Consider the following 22,979-nt stretch of genomic DNA (forward strand, 5'->3'; position numbering starts at 1 on the left):
CGCCTTTCGTCGAAGTCGTCATCTGGAGCGCTGACGTGCCTTTTTTTTACGCGGCCGACTTTTCTTCAACACCATATATTGTAATATGTTTCATCGATGTAAAAGCGGAAACCCGGGGCCCATTGGCCTCTAACCATTGGGCATACTCTTTTCGCTTCCTCTTCATGTCGGAGCGATTGCGGTCCACTGTCCTCCAGGTTGCTAGCTTTACGAAGTAGGTGTGGGCGTCAGGATTCTGTCAATGGAACTGGTGCTGATTGTGAGACCAGGCATTTCTTGTTCAACGGTTCGCTTTATCTCTTTCAGCGTGAACGTTATAATATAGTCGACAGTTTTTGTTACGACGGTGACAACGTAGGCGCCAAACTTTCTGACGGAGCCCTCCGTTTTCAGAGACACTTCTGGGTCTATCACGGTAATTGACCTTGCAGTTTTTACGTTTATGCCGAACATTCTCGCGAGTTGTTTCAAATTTCCGCCACTCCTAGAGGCATCGACGATTTTGGCTCGGCCGACCTCAGACACCCGGTTGTATTTCTTTCGCGGCTCATTTTGATTCTTGAACCGAGGACCCCGCTTTGGCGCGGCGCTTGACTGTTCGTCTGCAGGAGGCCCATTTTCCATGATGGTCAGCTCAGGTACACCACAAGCACAGCAGTAACACCTGGAGCGCAAAACAAAAGGTCAGACCGGCACTGTTACGGAAGAGCCCTCAGCGCCGTCTGCTAACTCCGCTAGGTTACGACAGGGTGTCGTCTGCTTATCAAGGGGAAGGTTGAGCGCGCTCGCAGACGTCACAGAAATCGTGGAAGTGAAGTACTAAGCCGGGTTCGGTGTTATTGATAGTTACATTATGCGAATTATTTCTGAATTACATAGAACAGTACAACAATACGAAAAGCCAAACCAGACAACAACATATCCTGTGCGTCACCGCAGACAAAACTACACGCAACATTCTCCCGTAGTCAAAGAAAAACCACGGAATTTCGTTCAAACAGGGGAATCGTTTGATATGCATGCCGGCTCGTTAGGCGTATGCACGGTCGCGTAGAAACCGTGATGCAGTCAAATGAGTCACTACTGATCACGTCATTTTAATGACACTGAGCAGGTTGTCACCCTTCTGAAAATAATCTGAAAATAAAGGGGAAGCGGAATGCAGCAATAATGAAACGCAGGGCACTGTGGGGCCACAATAAGTATGAGGTGGTGCGTGGAATCTGGAAAGGAGTAATGGTGCCAGCGCTAACATTCGCAAATGCCATTATATGCTTAAAATCGGATATCTTGTCCAGTTTGGAACCAAAGATCAGTAGGCCGGTTGGCTTTGGGAGCCCACGGTAATACCACAAATGAGGCGGTGCAGGGTGACATGGGTTGGGCCTCTTTTGAAGTCAGAGAAGCACAGAGCAAAATTAGTTTTGAAGAAAGGCTGAGGAACATGGATGAAAAGAAATGGGTGGCGAAAGTGCACAAGTATCTCTACATGAAAAGCGTGGACACAGAATGGAGGAAGAGGTCAAGGAAGTTGGCAACCAAGTACAGGATAATCGAAACTGTAAATAGACAACCAGGAGTCATCAGAAAGGAAGTGAGAGAAATAGAGACCGTGAATTGGATGCAAAGAGTGGAAACAAAAAGGACAATGGAGATTTACAAGAATGAGAAGAAAGAAATTAGAAGGGAAAATCTGTACGATAACACAAAGGGCCGTGCCTTGCTATTTGAGGCTCGAGCCGGTTGCCTAAGGACCAAAACATGCCGGAGCAAATATTCGGAACTAGATGAGGCATGTGTATGCTGCAGTAAAGATCCAGAGACCACTCAGCACATCCTAATGGAATGCGACGGCATCCACCCAGCGAGAACCGTAGGTAACGTGCAACTCCCAGAAGCGCTTGGGTTTAAAGTGGAAGGAAACATCAACAGATCAGCCGTAGAGATAAGCAAGAGACGATTAGAGTACTGGTGGAAAAAAAGCAGGGAAAAGATGGATACGACCTGATCTCTTAAAATCATAGGTAGCGGTACAAGGTAAATTTTTGAAAAATAAAAATAATGAGAGGTATACAAAAATGCTAGATAGAGATCATGTATAGTATACCTGATTAAATCAAGCAGGCTAGGCGACTATATGTCGCCGCCCCGTTTCAAAGGGGATGCCAATAAATCATCATCATCAAAGCCACTTTATTTGATATTGTCACGCTGCACGGCGCAGCCGACGGAAGAGGAAGTGTGCGCGAGGCCGCTGCCTGTTGGTACGGTAGCTAGAAGGGGGAGGGCAACGGCGGAGTGTTGCAAGCAATCATGACAGCAAAATCGCTCCCCGGGCGCGGAGGCCCGGCGGTTGGTGCCGCGGGTTTCGAAGCGGGCGTTCTTCTTCGCAATTAGCGGTCGCATATTTGACATAACTAGCGTTAGGCTAATGCATATCGGGCCTTGTTAGTAGAGGAGACAATAAATGAATAGGAGCTATTCTCTGATGAGCGGTTAAGTGTTAAAGGTGCATTAGATTCGGGCACGTCACGGCTGGCATAAATATTTTTCGCTGGTCTCGGTCGCACGCGTTCTACGTCCTTTCCCGAATCGGCAGGAGTGAAAAAAAAATGATTTCAGATAATGCGAAGACGATTATGCTAGTGGTGTGGGTAAAAAAAGCTGCACCGATTTCTAGGCTCGTAGTGAAGACCTCCTTAGGTCATATTACTGCGATGCACTGCATTCTGCTCGTCAAATTGGTTAATACCAATATATGATGCTTTAGAAATCATTCCACATAGGAGTTAAGTAAACAAACTTATTTTAGTCGCTAATGTGATGAACTAGAACGGCGGGGACATGCATAGTACTCAAAAGGACGACAGACAGCATTTGATTATATTATCCAATATCCCAACTATTATGCAACAAGATTTAAAAATATGCAAATGCCCCGTAGCTGTACAGAACCAAGGCAATGTTGTTTGCCATCGCTTGTAGATACTCACATTATTTTTGCATTCCGCCTAATTACATAATTAGTCTTAAGTAATTAATCAACTTCTCAAATATTATAATTAGATGAAAAGTGTGAATGTGACAGTCGCGCGGCAATTTTGCGTGCATTCGCGGGCTTCTTTCACGCTCGGAAAAACACTTTTATGTAGCACGTATTGACCAACAGAAAGCTGTATCGGTAGTTTTTCAAGTTGCTCTACAATTTTCACATTGACACTTTTCATCTAATTATAATATTTGAGAAGTTGAATAATTTTTAGGACTAATTATGTAATTAAGCGTAATGCAAAAAATAATCGGAGTATCTAGAAGCGACGGCAAACAACATTACCTTGCTTCTGTCCAGCTACGGGGCATTAGGCTATTTTTAAATCTTGTTGCATGATAGTTGGGGCACCCTGTAGATGATTCAACTGGGGTTCGAAGTGCAGCTCGCAGATCTTAGAAGTCCTGTCTAAGGCCTTGTACGAACGGCGCACGGGCCGCTGCCACGCTTTAAGTGCCTCATCGTCACCGAGAAAAGGGATGTTTTTTTTTCGGCTTTTCTAGCAGAAACATAGCCAGGTGTTGTGCAGCCCGGCGCAAAACAGTGCGCCTGTCGTTTCATGCGACTTGACATGGCTTCTTACGGCATGGCAACGTGTAAAAATACTGTCACCACAAGGAGGCACAACTGCACAGCGTGAATGCGAACAGAAACGAACCGCGGAGCGAAAAGAACCGAACAGAACCATGCAAACCGAGCGCACTCGCTAGCTCCGGCAGCCGCCAAGCTACAGCGGAGGCATCTTATCGTCGACGCGCGCGCCACCACTCGGCATCATGAAGCACTGCAACACGGGCCGCACTTTCCGACGGCTGCGTTGCTCCCACCTCCCCTTCTAGCCACTGTACTGTTGGGATTGGATGACCATCCTGTCCCTTGCGCTACGCTAAACACCCATCATTCTTGAAATAAATCCATCCCATCCGTTACAATTTGGTGGAAGGTGCTAGGTACATCACACTCGATGACCGAGCTCTACTACCCCTTCGACGCAGCACGCGGTTGGCCGGGCTACCACCGGGAGACGCCGACATGAGCGATTCGGACGGAGGCGACATTCGCGAGGAAATCGCGGCAGAAAGCATTCGCCCGAGGCAAGCCGGTTACTGGACACCTCAACGAGAAGCACGCACATTCTCAGGCAAGGCGGATGAGGACGTCGAGGACTGGTTGAGACACTACGAGAGGGTGAGCCGCCACAATGAATGGAACGCGTCGGCGCAGCTCTCTAACGTTGTCTTTTGTAGCGTTAGCTACACTGGCCTAGCCAAGCCCGTTTCGCGCGGCACATCAAGAGCCGTGCTGCGCTAGCGCAAGGATCAGTTATGTCACACGGCTTGCGCACCGGAGCCACCGGAGCCGGCACCTCTCGCGCACTCCACCGCCACCGCGCGCGACTCACCGCCGCCGGTCTGCGCATTCCAGAGGAGTGACGTCGTAGCCGTGGTAGACTCGCTGTGCAGTCGCCGTCTGACACTGCGCTGGAGCCGCTGCGCTTCTCACTGGCGTTTGCCAGTGTGGTATAGCCATGGAGAAGGAGAGCGCAAATGCTGCTCAACAGCGCAGAAGAACGGAGAAGCTTCACTCATCGGATCCCGAAGTAGTTGCCTGGCAATTAGCGGTTGAGCGTAGGAGGAATGAACAGAAGAAGGTTAAACGTGCTGCGGAGACACTAGAGCAAAGGGACGAATGTCTAGCGAAGCGGCGTCGCCAGGAGGCTGAGCGACGTGCCCGACCACCCCTGCAGCAACAGTAAGCATGACAATCAAGCTAATCCTTGACAATCTAGACAACCAGGAAAGCTAAGAATAATCAGCTGAACCTTTGCTAACGCTACGTATATCCTGGGATAGCCGAGCTAAGCCACTGCAACTTTTTTTCCTTGCCGGAACTGCCCTCATGTGGTTCGACAATAATGAGGGCTCGCTAACAACTTGGGGCAGCTTCGTCGAAGAGATAAAGAAATGCTTTGGGGATTCGCTTTCGAAAATAAAAAAGGCTGAGCAGACACTTTAAAGACGAGCGCAGTTACCGGGAGAGACGTGTACCACCTATATTGAGGAAATCCTGAAGCTTTCCGGAATTGTGAACGCAAACATGTCGGACGAGGACAAGATCGGACACCTACTCAAAGGAATTGCCGAAGATGCGTACAATTTTTTGATCTCTAAGGAAGACCTCACTACACCATCCGACTTAAGGCGTCACTGTCGTACGTTCGAGGCTCTGAAAACACGCCGCATTCTTGGGAAGTTTGGTCGGCTGGACAACGTGACCAACATAGCAAGTGTGGACGTATCAGCCTCTAACGACCTGGCTGCTTTGGTACGGCAAGTTATTAGAGATCAACGGGCTCATTTTGAAGGCCCAGATTCCAACCGCGTGTGCCACCAATGCTCCATTGATGAGCGCTACTTGGAGGCGCCGGCGGCCTGGCCGCGACCTGCCTGCGGCGACCGCCCCGTTCCCGACAACGCCCATGCCCAGAACACCATGATCCAGCTAAAAGCAACGAGCTTTGAACGTCGACATGACAGGCAGCCGCGACGTGGCTCGGCTCCCATCTACAATACGCATTGGAGGTTCCTACCCAACATCAATGAAAATCGCAGCCCACCTGTGTGCTACAGCTGCGGGGCTCAGGGACACATCGCGAAGTATTGCCCACCTCGCCCACAGCGTGCTCCGCGAGACCGCGCATATCCGCCTCGCATGCAAGAAGCTACATCCTGGCAACCATTTTTCCCTTTCCGCCAGCCACCTCGAGACTACATGTACATGCCAAGGAATGACTCCCCCTTGTCCGACCGCAGCCTGACTCCACCGCCGACTCGGACACGTCGATCGCCATCTCCATGTCGCCGCTCGCCTACGCCGCCCCTGCTAGGAAACTAGCTGCTGCGACCGATGGAGGTGAGGTCGCGGGACGTTCATTTTTCCAAATGCCTCCGTCTGTCGTCATGGCAAAGAACAAAGTGTGTGTTTGTGTCGATGGTGTGAATACTGTGGCTTTAGCAGATACTGGTGCTTCTGTGTCTGTGATGTGTCTTGCGTTCAAGAATCGCCTCGGACCTAAAGTGATGCTTGCTTGGGATGGAAATCCCACGTTTCGAGGAGTTGGCGGGGAACTGTTACGTCCTGTGGGAGTATGTTCTGTCGTGATAATCGTTGGTGGAAAGGCATTTCGAACCGAATTTATTGTACTGGCACGCGCCACGCATGACAATTTTTAGTATTGACTTTTTTACCGTAGTGTGGAGCAACATTAGACTGCAGGGCTGGTGAAATTTCACTCAGCAGCGATACTAGACCACCCGCGCTAGACGACATTCCATCCGATCGTCAAGTATTTTCCGTGTCCACTGATGGGCTTTTGCCTGCGCAGACGGCAATGTTCATTCCTGTGACGTCGTCGCGCATCCGTGCTGGTTCCTGCTGTGGATTAATTGAAGCTGAATACGTGAGAGAGAGAGAGAAATAGAAGAGAGGAAAGGCAGGGAGGTTAACCAGACGCACGTGCGGTTTGCTACCCTGCACTGGGGTAAGGGATATAGGGATGAAAAGAGAGAGAAAGGAAATAGAGAGCACAGTTTCGCGCACATTTGAAACTTCGCACGAAGTCTACAGACGGTCGCCAAGACATGTCGACTTGAGGTAGTGCAACAAGGCTTTCGTGGCTTTCTGCACAATCGACGCATACGGTCATGGTCCAAGGATCTTCTTTTCCGAAAATGGTCGAGAGTCCAGCCGGTTCAATGCTGTCCGGAGAGCTCCACGCTCGACGTCGAACTGGGGATAGAGACATAAGACATGTTCAATTGTTTCTCTGGTTCCACAAGAGTCGCACATGGGCGTATCCCCCAATCCAATGCGGAACGAGTAGGCCTTTGTAAATACGTGAACACTCTAAAGAAGAATGTACTTGTCCCTCTGTCACTGATCGAAGTCATAGAAGGTTGTTCTCACGTTTGGACGGTGTATGTGTCCTCCGAGTCAGTTGTTTTGCCTGCCGGACTGAAGGTAGCACGCTTTGAAAAAGATAGTGTTGCGAGCATTCGTGCGGTTGCTATTGCTATGGACGCAAGCTCGCCACTCAGTGACCACGCTTCAAAATTTAGGAGCATGACTAATAAATCGCTCCCCTCTTCTCACGAACAAGCGCTCCAAGAGCTCCTTGCCCGCTATGCGTCAGTGTTTGGCTTTGCTCAAGAGCGCCTACAGTCACCACCGCACTCCCGCGTACACCACCGCATCAATACTGGAACAGCGTCGCCAATACTACAGAAACCGTACAGCGTCTCTCCTGCCCAGCGCAAAGTGAGCGCCGAACAAGTTACAGACATGCTACAGAAAGGCATCATCCAGGAGCCGAATAGTCCCTGGGCGGCTCCAGTCATATTGGTCAAGAAGAAAGACAATTCGTGGCGACTCTGCGTCGACTACAGACGCCTAAACACAGTAACGAAGAAGGATGTGTATCCTCTGCCATGTATAGATGACGCCATTGGCTGTTTACATTCTGCCTCGTACTTCTCCTCTGTCGATCTGCGCTCAGGCTACTGGCAAATACCGATGCATCCGCCAGACAAGGAGAAGACTGCCTTCGTAACGCCGGACGGTCTCTTCGAGTTTAACGTAATGCCTTTCGGTTTGTGTAATGCTCCGGCGACATTCGAGCGATTCATGGACACCATCCTGCGGGGACTTCGGTGGGAAACCTGTATGTGTCACCTGGACGGCATCGTCATTCACGTCAGGACATTTCACGAGCACAACCAACGACTGGAAGTTGTGCTTGACTGCATACGGCGGGCTGGACTGATTCTAAACTCCAAAAAGTGCCACTTTGGCGAGCGTCAAACACTTGTTTTCGTTCCCTCGTCGACCAAGAAGGCATTCGCCCAGACCCCAAGAAGCTTGCGGCCGTTCGTGGCTTCAACCAGCCGAAGACGGCGAAAGACCTCCGCAGCTTCCTGGGACTATGTTCGTACTTTCGCCGTTTCATTAAGGACTTTGCACGCCTAGATCATCCGCTCACGTCACTCCTTCATAAGGACTCACTGTTAGCGTGAACTACTGAGTGTGAGTCTGCATTCTGTCAACTAAAATTTCTGGTCACCTCAGCTCCAATTTTGCTCTACTTTGATCACGAGGCCCCAACTGAGCTTGCTGGGGCCTCGGGTGGACGCCAACAACAAGTCATCGCCTCCGCAAGCCGTACTCTTACCAAGGCTGAGCGGAATTACACCGTAACAGAACTGGAATGCCTCGCGGTAGTCTTCGCCACCTACAAGTTTCGACCATACTTGTACGGCCTTCACTTCACGATAGTGACAGACTGCCATTCTCTTTGCTGGTTGGTTGGACTACGTTGTACATCTAGCCGATTAGCTCGGTGGTCATTACGGCTTCAAGAATACGACTTTTCTATCACTTACAAGAGTGGTCGCTGTCAAACCGATGTGGTTTATCTCGCCTTCCATCAGCAAGCACGCGAGATACGGACCATGACTTAGATGAATACATCCTTGCCATCTCCTCGGAGTTTCCTGATGCCACCGCCTTCAAGCGTGAGCAACAGCATGACCCTTCTATTCGAGCTATCCTTGACGCCGCTCGGTCACCTGCACGCGGCTCACCTTTCATTATTTTTGAAGATTTATTGTATAAGTAGAATTATTCTGCTGAAGGCGCTCCACTTCTTCTCGTGGTTCCCCAGTCATTGAGGCCTATGATCCTTCACGCCGTGCACGATGACATTACGTCAGGCCACCTTGGCTTTGCTCGGACACTCCACCGACTGCGCCAGCGTTTCTATTGGCCCAATCTCTGGAAGACGGTGAAGCAGTACGTTTCCAGCTGTGCCATTTACCAACGCCGTAAGCAGTCCACGATGCCTCCTGGGGGTGGCTTGCAGCCAGTTAAACCGCCGACCGTGCCATTTGAAAAAGTTGGTGTCGACTTGCTAGGTCCCATCCCCTAGTCTACTTCCGGGCGTCACTGGATTATTGTGCGTGTGGACTATTTGACCCGGTATACTGAGACGGCGGCACTCGCTTCGGCTACAGCAGCTGACGTTTCATCGTTCCTGCTGTACTCCATCATTCTCCGCCATGGTGCTCCACGCGTTGTGATTAGTGATCGTGGACGGCAGTTTACTGCCGACGTTGTTGAAAAACTACTGCGTCTTTGTGTATCTGATTACCGGCATTCGATCCCTTAACACCCGCAAACAAACGGGCTCACTGAGAGCACGAATCGTACACTGACCAACATGCTTGCCATGTATGTCTCCACAGATCAGAAAAACTGCATTCTATCTTACCATTTGTTACGTACGCTTAAAATACTGCCAAGCACGAAGTCACCGGCTATGCGCCTTTCTTTCTTCTCTATGCTCGCAACCCCCAAAGCTTTATCGATACCATCCTTCCCTGGTCCCCACATGATGACTGCGCATTAGGCCAGATTTTATGTCGTGCCGAAGAAGCGCGTCGACTGGCCCGCCTCAGGACTCTCTCCTCTCAAGATCGTGCCAAGGCTCGTTATGACGCTCGACATATGCTCGTCACATATTCTCCTGGGGACATTGCCTTCGGACACCTGTGCGGAAAAAGGCGCTGTTCACGAAGTTTCTGTCACGATACACTGGCCCATACGCCATAATGAAACGACTGAGTGACGTGACCTACGTCATCGCAAGAGTGACATTGCGAAACCGGCGGTCACGTAACACGCAAGTCGTGCACGTCGCCCGACTCAAACTGCACCACCATCGGGCTATCTAACTCACTCGGCGAACTTCGTCTGCGCCCGGAGAAATTCTCACGCTGCTGTGTAACTCGCTCGGAGAGCTTCGTCTGCCCTCGGAAAAATTGTCACGCTGCACGGCGCAGACGAAGGAAGAGGAAGTAGACGTGTGCGCGAGGAGCTAGCCGCTGCCTGTTGGGCTTGGATGACCATCCTGTCCCTTGCGCTACGCTAACCACCCATCATTCTTGTAAATAAACGCAATTTGTTACAATATGCATGTCGGCTGGTTAGGGCAGTCCATAGCTTGGTAAAAACCGTGATGACGTCACATGAGTCAGTAGTGATCACGTCATTTGACTGGGTGATAGTGAGCAGGTTGTTAACCTTTGAAAGCCATTTCGTTAGAGATGCATGTCGGCAGATTAAGAGTGTGCGTGGTTGAAAAAAAAACCGTGGTGACGTCACGTGAGTCACTAGTGATCACGTCATTTGACTGAGTGATAGTTAGCAGGCTGTTACACTTTGAAAACCATGTCGTTGGATATGCATGTCGCAGGTTAGGAGAGCGCACGGTTAGGTAAAAACCGTGGTGATGTCACTTGAGTCGCTAGTGATCACATGATTTGACTGGATCATAGCGAGCAGGCTGTTAACCTCTGAAAGCCATTTTGTTTTATATGCTAATCGGCAGGTTAGGAGAGTTCATGGTTGGGTAAAAACCGTGATGAGGTCACGTGAGTCACTAGTGACCACGGCATTTGACTGGGTGATAGTGAGCAGGTTAACATTTGAAATCCATTTCGTTTGATATGCAGGTTAGAAGATCGCAGCTTGGGAGCGACGGTGGTGACGTCGAGTGAGTCACTAGTGACCTAACCATGTGACTGAACAACAAGCCGTTACTCTCTGAACCATTTCGTTTGGTATGCATGTCGGCAGTGTAGGAGTGCATGCTAAAGTACCAGCATAGTGAGCTATCATGAGCCGCTTAGTGATTTTGTGAGGTGGCTGAGTAATGGGGAGCAACTTTTCACCCTTGCAAACCATTTCGATCGATATGCATGGCAATAGGAAAGGAAATCGCATGTCATGATAGAACACAAGTCGCGCAATGTGAGCCACTTTTGTCCGTCGGAAACGCGACTCGAAAAGGTGGAAATGAGTGATATACTACACATAAGTGTTTGTGAAGCGGCCATGACGAGACTGGTAGCGTGAATACTGTGCTACCTTAGTGCTGACATCAATAAAGTGATGACATCAATAAATATACCGTATTCGTGACGCCTGTTACGAACTCTTTTGCGAGAATCAATTGCCAAGAGGACTAAATTAACTGGCACCGGGATTAAAATGAGTGGCACTTGGATTGAATTAGCTGGCTCAAGGATTAAATCAGTTGGCACGCGGATTAATTCGGATGGCGCTGGGATTAAATGTTGTGGCGCCTGGATTAAATTACTGGCACTTAGATTAAAACTGCTGGCGCACATATTAAAGTGGCTGGCGCCTGGATTACATTTAGTGGCGTTAGGATTAAACTAAGCGGGAAAGTAGTCTTTCGGGCCTCTGTTCCTCTTTTTTTTACAGTGGAGCTGTTAGAACCTCGCTATAATGACCATTCCGTCGTCCGCAGCTTCGCCGAGCTGTGGGAAAGAAAGCTGAGCGTGAGTGAAAGTATAGTATAAAAAAGCACCGCATATCCACGAAGTGAATGATGATGAGTGGGCGAAGCACCAGAGGGTAATTTGGGTAAACCAGAGCAAAGGACGAGAGAGAAAGAGAGCGCGCGTCGGGAGCGAACGCCATCGTGCACCGCAGGGCCTCTAGCTAGGGACGAGAGAGGAAGAGAGCGCGCGTCGGGAACAAGCGCCCTCGTGCACCGTAGCGCCCCTTGCTACGGACGAGAGAGAAAGAGAGCGCGCGTCGGGAACGAACGCCATCGTGCACCCCAGCGCCCCTAGATACGGACGAGAGAGAAAGAGAGCGCGAGTTGGGAGCGAACGCCCTCGTGCACCGCAGGGCCCCTAGTTACGGACGAGAGGAAGGGAGCGCGCGTCGGGAACGAACGCCCTCGTAAAGCACCTCAATAAAGAAAAGTAGCGCCATGTTTTGAAGATCGCCGCTTGCCTCCTCTCCTGCCCGTTCTCTCGGCGCTCGGCCCTCCGATAGGCCGAATGCTGTCACGTGCTCTCGCGCTCTTTTTTTCTTGCTTGTTTTTTGCTCCCGCCGCCATCGCGGTGCCAGACCATTGCGAGCGGTGTATGGAGGCACCACGCATCGCGTCTCCTTTGCGCTTTTTAGGCGTAGTGTTCGCGATGCCGTGTTGCTCGGCAGTCGGGTGCAGAACACGCGAAACAGACGGCAAGCGACTCTTCCGCGTTAAATCTGCGAAGCGAGACGCGGCGCAGAGGAAGGTCTGGCTTCAAAGAATCAGCCGGGCTGATTTCAACCCAACACAATGGTACCGGCTGTGAGGTAAGCGAGCGATTCTTCCGCAAAACGGAAGAATCGCTATGCGAGACCGCAAAAGCAGCCTCGCATACACCTGTAAGATGACCGCTGCCGCGCTACTCAAATCCGCAAAAAAGAAAGAAAAAAAAATGTGTGGAGTAGTGTAAGGCTTCCTGCAAGCGAGCGAAGCCACTAGCCTCATTATCAACGGACCGCTTCCGCCGAATGATCGGTAGCTCACTAGTCAGTGAAACCTGTAAGACAACTGCATATATACAGCTGGTGGATCATTCACTCCCGCAGCGTAGTCATTGTTAGAGGCCCGCTGTGTACGTTAGCCGCTGGCCAACGAGGGACTGGAGCTATTGAAACGCGGAGATGACGGGGCTAGGTCAACCAACGCCGAGGTCGGGCATGGCATGGCTCAGTTAAAGCCCGACTTAGAGGCTTTAGGGTCACTGTATCACCGCTAATAGTACAGCCATCTAAGCGTAACGGCATTTATGCGTCCTCTCGTTGTTTCGGCGGCCAGTCATAATATAACGCGAAAAATTCCGATCAAAATAAGAGTTCAAGAGCGCGAGCGACACGTAGCCACAGCGTTTCATTCGGAGAGCATCTGCTAGTTCAGCACAGCGTAGGGGGAGCCACGGTCGACATAAGAGAGAGTGAACGCCGGCGCAGGAGGAGAGAGGAGATGGCGCTACTTTTGCTATTGAGGGGCTTTACGTTCTCGTGCACCGCAGCGCCCCTTGCTACGGACGAGAGAGAAAGACAGCGCGCGTCGGGAACGAACGCTCTCATCCACCGCAGCGCCCCTAGCTACGCACGAGAGAGGAAGAGAGCGCACGTCGGGAACGAACGCCCTCGTGCACCGCAGCGCCCCTAGCTACGGACGAGAGAGAAAGAGAGCGCGCGTCGGGAACGAATGCCCTCATACACTGCAGCGCCCATAGCTACGGGCGAGAAAGAGAGCGCGCGTCGGGAACGAACGCCCTTGTGCACCGCAGCGCCCCTCGCGGTCTCTATGCAAACCAGAGCTGCGGTATTTCGCAACATGCAATGACTTGGGTTTAACGGTGCTAATGGGCGCTCGCTTCGGCGGTCCTCTTTCTCGCAGTGGAAAAACAAGCGACGTGGCGTTTGCTTAGCAATGGCGAAGACTGTCGTCAGGACTTCTGAGAAAGAAGCCGCTTTGTCTGAAGGCAACAGTGGCAAAACTTTGTCATTACGTCGCTCACTACTACAGCCCACCTTACGTTTCCCTTTGAAATTTACATTAGGGTGGCATAGGTCGCGTGATATGATTGAGAAATTTGCAAGCACAGGGTGGGAACAGCTGGCGCAAGACAGGCGGTAATTGTACGTCACTTGTAGGACGCTTGGAAAGACAGACCTCCCTTCTGCAGTGGGCATAAGCTGAGCTAATGGAAAAAAAAGATGAAGCTAGATTGGTACCAATGCGCGTACGGAGCACCATCGGGCCAGTCTTGCAGTGATCTGAAGCACTGTAAGCCAGAACAGACGCAAAAGTGTGAATTTCCTGATTGCACGTAGCTGTTTATTTCTGTCTGCATAAATGCCCTTGCTGCAAATGTCACGTTTTAATCCATATCAAATTCATGCTTTCTTCGTTAGTTACCACTTCCTTAGTGCTTACTCTTCCATTTCATTCCACTGTCCTTTATTAAGAAACTCAAGTTTATGGGACATTCGATCCTCATATGTAAATATTTCTGAAGGTATGTGAAAAATTTGTATTTTCCTAACGCTATTGTTGCCTTGAATGTTTGTATGCTTCATATGGTTCTCACACGCGAACTATTCGCTCCATTCACGAATTATGATGGACTGTATGTCGATAATGTGCCAAACTACATGATTGAATTCCAAGGTGCGGCAGCCTTAATTCAAACAAAGTCCATTATTTTTTGCGAATTTTATATTGAGTGCTTGTAGCTTCGGAGCGTGTAACTATAATTTTATTGCAACTTAGATTGGACGTTCCGTCTTTTCAAAAAGACTAGCTCCGACCACATGCACAAGTAAATTATGAGCCGCAAGTGTCGCAAGGCTTCCACCATTGTTGATGGAACGCCCCACGTCAAACGACCCATCAAACATAGTAGCGTATCCAGAAGAGTGGCCGTGTGCTGCAGTATTATGTAGGTCAACATAAAATGAAGCCTCGATTTACCTAAAACTGAATACGAGTTTTCTTATTTTTTTGCTTTTTCTTTGCAATAACAGATCTGGTTAAAAGCAGTCGCCCACACAGATGTGTTCACCGTAACTCAACAGCTTGTTACAGGAGAATTTCACGTGTGACGTGAGCATAGAACTTTTTGTTGTTCAGTAAATAAGACTAGCAATGAAACCGGAATGCTGCGTATTGTTCTAAGGCTGCTCAAAAGGAAGCTTTCGCTGGGGGTCCACGGGGGGCCATATTCAAGTATGGGCAACGCAGAAATGCTTTCATGGAGAAACCGTTGACCTGATTTCGATAAAATTTCTTGCATTTAAGAGAAAGTTCTACGAGGTTCGATTTTGGTGTACAGTTCAGCGCTAAATTAGGCGCGCACGCAGAATTGAGGCAGATATTGAAATTAAATATTGGTAGAACAAGACGAGGCAAGAAACATTGCCATCGCACATTTCGCGCCTTAACAGGTCACTGTTGACGCGTCATTTTTCTTTTCTGAGTCTTTATTTATTTATTAGTATACCCTCAAGACCCAGAGGGCGTTACAGAGGGCGTGGGTACAATGTAAATAAAAAACAAAACAATAAAAGTAATTCACAAAAAAAAACTACATTAGTTTGCAGCTACACCATTAAGTGTTCAGTAACTGCAGTCTTGAACAACGCATGGTCCTCAGTGGCAGCGATAGAGAGGCGAAGGCGATTCCACTCTCTACTTGTCTTCGGAAGAAAATAATGTAAAAAGAGATTGGTGCGGCACAAAGGAACGGCTACTTTATTTGGCTGGTCAGCACGTGATGAAAAGTAAGCAGGTTCTGAGATGCATTCCTGCCGAAGTACTTGATTAAGAAATAAAATTTTATGAAAGAGCAAGAGACGGGAAATCCTTCTTCTCATTACCAGGTCTGGAATGTAAAAAGTGGATTTAATCAAGGTGACACTGGCAGTAGGAGCATACTTATTGCGTCTAAATCCAGCTGAACGGTTCTGGACCACGTCTAAGTTGTCAATTAGCGTTGATTGAGCTGGATCCCATACGGCTGAAGCGTACTCGAGCTTTGGACGGATTAATTTTTAATATAGCTGTAGTTTAAGGTGTGCTGGCGCTTGGCAAAAGTTTTGGTGAAGGTAACCAAGAGCATTGTTAGTAATGTAGTTAATGTGAGAGTTCCATGGTAAATTATTCGATATGTAAACACCAAGGTATTTGTAAGCACTAACCTGCTCTAATTTAGTTCCATTCAAGGTGTAGGTAAAAGGTTCAGAAATGTTAGAAAAACGCGAGATTGCCATACTTTTACATTTATTTACGTGAAGGGTCATGTGCCATGTACAACACCAGTCAGAGACGCGATTAAGGTCGGCTTGAAGAAGGTAGTTGACGTTTTCGTTAGGTATTCTATGGTACATGACACAGTCATCTGCAAACAGTTTTGTGGATGACTTGATCACTGCACATAAATATTCTAAAGGTGTAGCTGCCCTCGCACCATTCTCGAACATTATACATATATATATATATATATATATATATATATATATATATATATATATATATATATATATAGATTCCTATTTCAATGTATTTTGACAAACGGTGATGTCACGCAGAGCTGACGCACGCATCTGCACGCATCTGTCGCCACCTGTCTGTCTCTCATTTTCGTGCTTTCCTTGAGGCGAGCCGCCTTCGCACCTGCAAGCGTCACTTATTTGATATTCTGCCACTGGAACGAAATATTCCTTAAAATTTGCTTCAATTCTTGGGTTTTACGTGCCAAAACCACTACTTCATTATGAGGCGTAGTGGGGGACCTCGTAATAATTTTGACCACTAGGCGATCTTTAACGAGTCCTCAAAGCACGGGAGACAGGCGTGTTTGCATTTCGGCCCCATGTAAATGGGGCCACTGCCCGCACCCTCGTGTTAACAGATGCTTAATATGATGTTAACTTCCGCTCACTTAACTTATGGTGCGTGTAACTTTCTTGACTCAGACGCTTTACCAGCAAGTTCTGCCACACTATGGTAAGTCTTTCGTCCAAGTTTCTTGAACAGTCAATTTGCAGTGATATTGGATAAATGTTTTAGTGAAATCAGTAATAAATTAATGTTAGTGGGATGTTCCAACGCAATGCTTGTTAATTTGATCAAACAAACGTAATGAGAGCGAGTAGACCGCTGAAACAGGCAAGAAACGAATAAAAGGCATCGACACAAGCACCGTTTCTGCCCCAAGTTATTCGTCCCTCGCCTGGCTTCAGCGCTGTAGCACCTTTGGATGTGAATAACTAACACTTTGTTGCAATATGTGTAATCAGATACAGCAAATAGTAGTTGAATTTTATTGCAGAAGTTATCTTGTGCACAGACAGTGCAACGAGCACAGTAAAAAAAACAATCAAAAAAGAAAAAGAAACACATACACTGAAATGGAGAAACGTAGATGGTAAATAAAGATGCGTCAGAACGTAATATTTCAAGCAACAGCAAAATTGATTAACCTTGTATGCAAGTGAGAGCGGGAGCTATTGTAAGGTGTCTTTATACATTTAAACTAAATAATTACGACACATAGTTAGCTATTAGACGAAACTTAAATAGTGCGATATCCTTTCACTGCGATTTGTCGCAGAGAGTTTTGAAAAGTGACGGCAAACAGCTTGCTTGGATCTGTCGATGTTCTGGTAAAGGAGCGGTTCATCGAAGAGTGCGCCGACCGCGCTGTAAAGGGTAGGAATGGGTATGTTGGGAGGTACTTTGGAGTTGACGTGATTGCAGATATCCTTCAGAAAATACATAAAAATTATGAAATAAAGGCACGTACGCACGAATATGTATAACTTGAAATCCCAATTTATGAGAGATGCGAAAATGAATTATATAAACTAAACAAGGCAAAAGACATTGTCCCGTTTCTGCCGGCTTTGTCCGAGGTTGTCCCTAACAATTCGGCGCCGATATTTTATTTGTTTCATGCGTACAAGTTTGCTTCCAGGATAAAATTAATCAGTAATTAGGAATTCTGTTGGGCTGCTGAGCGCGAGGTTGCGGGATCGAATCCCGGCCACGGTGGCCGCATTTCGATGGGGGCGAAATGAACTTAGATTTAGGTCACGTTAAAGAACCCCATGTGGTCGAAATTATTCCGGGTCCCCCACAACGGCGTGCCTCATAATCAGATCGTGGTTTTGGCACGTAAAACCCCATTATTTAATTTTTTTGTAATTAGGAATTACTAGCGACACCCAGGAAAAAATACCATTAAATAAATTGCGAAAAATTGTGACTAAGAGGCTTCTTGATGCATGTGACGACATCGAATGCATGGTTTATCCTTCATCGATTTTCGTTGACAGCTCTCACACACATCGGCGGCGATGCTATGTAGGGCGCAGCGATAGCCATGGTTGCCCTCAGTTTTACAAAGTATTCACGCTTGTATCATTAGAATTAATAATAACAGGGAAACCGGAGAAATGCTTGCACTAGGTTGTTTTGCATTAAGCTTCGCGCTTTTTAAAAGCTCCGGAAATAGAACATTGCTTAGCTCGCAGCTGCGATGCAAAACAGCGCCGTTGAATCCATATGCCGACTGGAAAGCACTCATTTCTACAGCGTTTGCTGCTGCCCTGCCCACAATCGCGCCGATCGCTACAACTTCGGGACGGCGCCAACAACATGGCGTACCGAGTCTTGGGGAGCGCGCGACGGAAAGCACTGCTGTGTCGCCGAATGAAAATCACGCTTCGTGAATGAAGGTTAACGTGCTGCGCATGCAGAGCGTCACAAGATGTCGCTGCCAGTATTGATACTGCGACCGCTGTCCCCGGTTAGCTGGTGTTACCCTCCAAGTTTCTGCCCCACATGTTTGCTCTGGTAGAATGCAATGATAGCACGCTTTTCTTCTAAATGAACTTGTGTATGCATAAATGAATTTAACCAGAAGGGATGCTTTGTCACATTTTAACGCATAATACGTGCACGCCATTTATTCAATCAACTACAATGTGATTTCAAATACAAGGTTTTTTGACCCCTGATTTGTACAAGAAAAAGAAAACTTAATTGAAGAGTTTGCCAATCCTAAGCACCCAATCAATTGAAAAGAAAGAAATGCTGCATGCATGGAGTCAGCCTTCCCTAGAAGCATGAGTGCAATTTTAGAGAGGATATCAAAATTTAATGTTTCAATTATTTTTGTAAGTCAACCAAGTTACCAGAATTATAAGTAAAGATTGAGAGTAAGTAATGAAATGTAGGGGATACAATTTTTTAGCAGTGTTGTAATTAACAGATTATGTTTTTTACTAACAATGGTCACAGTAATTAAAGTGTCCCTGAAACGGTTCGGATAAATTTTGTAGGCGCGTAGGGTACAGCTACAGTAAAACATTCGTGTCACAATATAAGTAAAGCGTCTCATAATAAGAGAGCTACGGACGATTACAAGTTACCCTCGTCCCCAGCCATGCATTTCCTCCTCAACTCGTTCCCCGAGTGATCGGGGCTAAGCTCCGCCTTCGTTGGCTCGACGTCATGTTGTGACGGGTTGTGGTCTATTTCCGGTTGTCTAGGAGCCAGCGCGCGAAGGCTCTCCAACCTCTCCGCTAGCCGCCCGGCCATCTATCCCCAGCGAGAGCGATCAAGCAGCGTGCGTTGCGAGCGTTCTGTCGCCGAGCGTGCATGGTATTCCGGTAACCACAGGCGAGCTGGGTGCTTTGACGGATAGGCAGACTCTGGCAGAGGCGTAAACTAAAAGCCTCTCCATACAGCTGTGATCAAGAAGCTTAGTAGACGTACGTGAGTGGCCTGATCGGCATGCATCGTCCAGCCATCTGGTGGCGCAAAGCTTAAACAGCCAAATACAGAGCTCTATATTTGCCACATACACAGCTCTCAAAGAGGCCTTTCCAACAGCTCCTGCTGACCCGCCAACCTTATGTGGGCGATGTAGCGTGCGAATTGCTGTAAGAAGAGCCACACGAGAGGTTGCGTGGATGGCGGTAGGCATAGGGTGATAACTATATTGGAATCCATAGCAGTTACCATTGCAAAAAAGTTCGTATGATGGAAAAAGATGGCCTATCTGTAGATAACTCATCACAGCAGGAATCACTTCATAGATATTCACTGCCCCCTTACCTAGTGACCACAGGCTCACAAGAAAGCAGACAATGACCCTAAAGCTCCACTGCTCCACCCCAATGCGTCGTGCATCCTGTTATGAGTCTGAACTTCTACATTGTCCATCAAGACTTAAAGGGCGCCTAAACCACCGAAAAATCGAAATTGAGTAGCGGTGTCGCAGTTGTGCACGAGTCCACAACCAACACGTTGCCGCGAGAATTTTTCGAAATGGTGCCGTATTAGCGGAGTTACACGCGTTTGATGATCGAAAAGTGGCCCTCGCTAGTTTCGCTCTTTCCTTCGCTACTCTACTCGTCAGCTGGCCTCTCCTCCTGGCCGAGTGCTCCCCCAAATGACACGTGACATACGTCATCGCCAACGCGCTTCTCAAACCACAGTCCACTTCTGTTTAAACCACGTCCAGCGCGAAGGTCAATTTGCTCGCCACCGCTGGCGCTCTATCCCTCCAGCATTTTTACGAGCTCCCGTGGTCATAGAGCGAGATGTGTTCATGTTTACCAGTGCGCGCGTGACACTGTGCTTGTTTCAAATCAATCAATCAATCAAAGGGAAATTTATTACACAATATTATAAAAAATGCGTACAAAGATATTTGGTCCCATAGCCTAAAGCGGCTAGTGATGGGTCCAATACAAAAAAAATGTATTGCAATAATTAGCAGTCTTATACAAACAAAGTAGCGAAAGTATCGTACATAAGCGGTAAATACTATATATATTCACAGAACTGCGCTAAAGATGAACAAAAAAAGAACAAAGAAAAAAAAGAACAAATTACCATACACATAATTTCTTTAATATAAAAATCTCAAGAACGTGCTTGGTAAGTTAAGTAGTGACATTTGCATGTAAAGTCAAAATTTCTTGCGAGTTTTATTTCAAGAGCCAGATTGTTCCATAGCTTAACAACAGAGAATTGAATTAACCTTTCGCCGTACACATTCGAACGTAAAGAAAGATTAAGACTACCTTTGCGTGCATGCCGTGTGTTTAACGACGGAAACGTGAAAATGGTACGCGGCAGAGGTGTGCTTGTGTTTAGTATTTTATTTACTAAGCAGGAAATCTTGTAGTTCCGTATGCCAGTAAACGGCAGTATACGCAGCCTCTGAAATAGAGGATTAGGGGGATGACGCACCGAGGAGAAAGTAATCGCACGAGCAGCTCGTGTTTGTAATCGGAGTAACGGAGTAAGGTATGTTATGTACGTTTGGCCCCACGACTCGCAACAATAGCTAAGGTGGCAGTGAAATAGGCTAAAACATAATGTTCGCAGCAATGTCAAATCAAAGTATTGACGTGCTCGTATGAGAGTGTAACAGCTGAATGACAATTTTTTGCAAACGGTACTGATTTGGTCTCTCCAGTTAACGTTACTGTCAAATATAATGCCTAGATATTTAATACTCGGAACACATTTAATGGTTCGATTGTTTAATGATATGCTAATTGAAACGTATTTCAGAGTTTTCATTCGTGAATGAAAAATAACGTATTTTGTTTTATCGGCATTTAGTAGCAGTTGGTTTTCACGAAACCACATTGAAACAACTTGTACTTCATTAGATACAGTATATTGTAAGGTTTCAAGTGAACTACCTCTGAATAAAATTAGAGTCGCGTCCGCATACATAATGCTTTAGACGATTGTAGAATCCGCGGGAAATCATTAACGTATAGAGCGAATAAAATGGGACCCAATACGGATCCTTGCGGTACACCAAATGTGACATCCCTACACCCTTAGAACTGTAGGGAGCATAAGAGCAAGAGCATAACTGTGTTACTCTCGCTAGAGTTCTCTTACTCCGTGCGAAGCCGGGGCGGAGTTAGCTGCGGGACTTGCTCTCTCCGTGAAGGCAGAGTGAAATAACGTGCGAGCTCTCTTCCAGTCAGCTGGAGTACCCGGCATATTCAACTCTTCCGCCGACGTAGCGTAAGGGGGGTCGGACACTCCGTCCTTGGGAGGCAGAGCTATCGGTCGAGGTTTAACGCTTCAGGTGATCATGGCGCGCCCAAGACGTACTCTTGCCTGACCAGAAGTGTGTGTTTATATATATATATATATATATATATATATATATATGTGTGTGTGTGTGTGTGTGTGTGTGTGTGTGTGTGTGTGTGTGTGTGTGTGTGTGTTTTGCTTGCTGCGCAACTTGGCCGCCGCCCTCGTTGCACGCATGCATCGAAAGGATGCAGGCACGAGTGCTCGGTCAACAGCAAATTTGCTGTTTCCATTCATGCGTGATGTTATGGGAAATTATAGCACTTAAGAGGAAAGTTTAGCTTGGGAGTTCATATCTTCGTCGCTCGGGAGCCCGAAATCAGCGTCACAATCAACACAGCTGTACTGCGGCGAAGCCGACATGCTTTCGTATAACACTTCCAACACTCGCTTGGCGGGGATCATGCATGTATGTGTTGTTGGGAAGAAGCGCACCCCAAGCTAAACGTAAACATCGAATCAATTAAGCAACCACAGTACATACAAACACCGCAAAATCAGGCCCGGAACCACAGTTGCCGGGGCCTCGCGCTTTGTTTCTTTCTTGTGGCATTTGAATAAATAACGGATGAGATAGTTCAGATCACATATAAAATCGTCTGTCACCGTCTCATACGCAGAAGGTGGGGGGGGGGGGGGAGGAGGGACCTCGATTCAATTTGCGAAAAGTTGCACCCGCGCCGAAATGACGAGTCGCGTATGTACACGGCTCCGCACGACCGCAGGACGCGTTACCTCTCACTGATGATGATCCCGCATTCGCACTGCTTACGTTGCCTGCATTGGCCAGCAATATACGTCGATTATCGTTGAAAACTGCGCACTTAAACGCGCGACGATCGAGCGTAATAGGATTGTCATATGGACAAGCGCAGATACGTAGATTGCGTTCGTCCTAGTCAATCTATTCTTACGCCCGTCTCGTTTTTACCTGCGTAATTTTCTAAAATGCAACACATGGGCCCGTATTTTCTAGCGATGCCTTTCCGGTGCTAATGCCTTTTCGCGCTTATCGCGCTTTGTCAGTGGTCAGAGCGACGGTCTGCTCGCGTTATCAACGGGATCGGCCGGCCGTCAGCGGTGGATGATAAGACTAGTGTAGAATAAGTCATAAGGCATCGCTACAAAATACCGATCATGCCCATTGTTTTGATGCACAACTCCACTGGTGTAACTGCATGTAAGCGCGAAGCTGGTTTTTACTCGAAAATAAGGGTGTGAATGAATAAATTAGGTAATTTAAGATGTGGTATAGAGGTCTTTGTATCCTTTCACTGAATTAAGGAGGGTTTCTCACGCACGAACACATACACGCGCGTATGTCGAGCAGGTACCCTCCCTGTCATTGCAAGAACAAATGCG

Source organism: Dermacentor silvarum, chromosome 5, assembly GCF_013339745.2.
Source record: "Dermacentor silvarum isolate Dsil-2018 chromosome 5, BIME_Dsil_1.4, whole genome shotgun sequence".
Classification (NCBI taxonomy): Eukaryota; Metazoa; Arthropoda; class Arachnida; order Ixodida; family Ixodidae; genus Dermacentor; species Dermacentor silvarum.